A 2,150-nucleotide genomic window follows, 5' to 3' on the forward strand; every position below is an offset into this window, starting at 1 on the left:
ATAATACATATCATTTAGATTAAAAAAATGATAGGAAATTTAACTTTTTTGTGCCAATGCTCCTTTTTCCTTCTGTTAATTTCTCTGAATGAAACACCTGTAAAACTGACTTCAGCATTACAGGAAATAGGTCCCTTTTCCAAAAATGCAATTTAAAAATATTGTACTCTATAATACAGATCATAGCAATAGTTCTTAATTGTATTTGTTTCTGGTCAATGATATTTTAAGAATGTGATGTGTTCTCCCCATATAAAAATTTTTACACACACAAACACTCACAAGAGTGTGCATTCAATCCAAGGTGTCTTTAAAGACCATGAATATATCCCATGTTAAGGCAGTATTCTGCATGAAGGTAGAAGAGAAATGTAGGTTTTGCTTGAGACAGAGAATTGATATGTGTTGAACATTTACTTTTTTAATGTAAATTATTTCATTTATCTCCTTTGAGGCAGACGGTATTTTCCGAAAATGGCAATAATATTTTTTTTGGTCTCATGTACCCTTCCAGAACATTGCTACTGTCCCTTCTATGGAAGCTATTTCTCTTCCACTTGAAGAGTGGGGCCTGTGTGACTGTCTCAATGAAAAGAATGTAGCAGAAGTGACATCCATGACATCCATCTGTGTCATACAAGGTAATACATCTTCTTATTGGCTTACTATTTCTCTAAAAATGTTCACTCTTGCAATCCAACCACCTTGTTGTAATGAAGCTCAGGACACATGGAAAGATTACATGTAGGTGTTCTGGCTAACAGCCCCAGTAAAGATTTAAGCCAACAGTCAATATCAACCAGCAGGCATGTGAGTTAACAAGCCTTAAGGTTATTCCAGGCCCCAGCCTACAAATCATTTGCAAGATTTTAGTCTACCAGCTGACATCCCAAACATCATGGAGCAGAGATAAAATGTGAATTCAGTCATCAGCCTTTAAGCTGCCCCTGCTAAGGCTGAGTTGAGCAGAGATGAGCAATCCCCACAGAGTTTTTCTCTAATTGCAGATTCCTGAGCAAAATAAATGTCATTCTTTTAGGTCATTGAGTTTTAGGGTGGTTTTACAGGCAGGAGTAAACAGTTGGAACACATTTGGGTTTCAGGAAGTAACATACAGCCAAAACTAAAGCAAATATATGTGGAAATAGATTTAAGACTAGGACTCAGGCAGAAATGAGAAGCATCCTTATGACAGTGTTAGTGCAATCTTAAAGGGGTCAAGGAAATGAGTAAAGGAAGCCTCATGGATCTTAAAAAGGCTTTCAGTGAAGACTTAAAGGAAGAGGAAAATGCTGGAAGCTGGAGGAAAAGATACTCTTGTTATGTAGTGAAAGAAAGTTTAGCAACAATGTCTCCTGCAATAAGGTGGAAAGTAAGAAGTATACCTATTTTCTAGCTAAGAAGAATTGCTGAAAGAGGGTTGAATGTACTTTGCCTCTTGTCTGCTTCTAGCTGCCTGCAGTAAAATGCAAGGAAGAAAGATGAGCTAAAGAAAGAACTGTTATATATAAAGTCTCTAGGACTTGCTGGGTTGGAAAAGAAAACTGTTTCTCATTCCCAGCCTCTCCAGATGGCAAATGATGCTAAAATTAAGATGTGGCTTCTGAGCAGAGATCAAATCCAGGGTGCTGTCAGGAAAATGTGGTCTAAATATAAAACCTTTTGTTAAAGCCTCATAAAGGTTTTAGATAGTGCCTTATAGACCATTTCAAACAGACAAAAGGCCCTCTAGGGATCTTGGTAGGTGCTTCACAGATTCATTCTATAAAAACAATAAGCTTTTTAAGAATCTTAAAGGAGGTGGCCTTAAAGAGAGCTCAAGTCAGAAAAAGGCTTATCCCAGTGAGATTTGGACATATTTCTATTCTCTAATGGGGTGGATTATAAATTGATTCATAAGAAACCCACAGAGTGTTTAAAGGAATTTTATCTCCTTGTACTGAAAATGATAGAGATAGTACAACATGAAAAGATATATTTGGACCCCTCAAAATCTATGGACAGGAAGCAGATTAAAAAACCACTCAACTGTAAAGGTAACCTATATTTTAGGGAATAGAAAGATGAGTCAGTGTTTGGAAAGAGCCCAAAAAGCAGAGCAAAGAGTCATGGAGAATTCCTGGTAGTAGGACTGAGCACTAATTAGGGAA

This window comes from Aethalodelphis obliquidens, unplaced genomic scaffold, assembly GCF_003676395.1.
Source record: "Aethalodelphis obliquidens isolate GAN/ISIS:26980383/991018 unplaced genomic scaffold, ASM367639v1 scaffold2, whole genome shotgun sequence".
Lineage (NCBI taxonomy): Eukaryota > Metazoa > Chordata > Mammalia > Artiodactyla > Delphinidae > Aethalodelphis > Aethalodelphis obliquidens.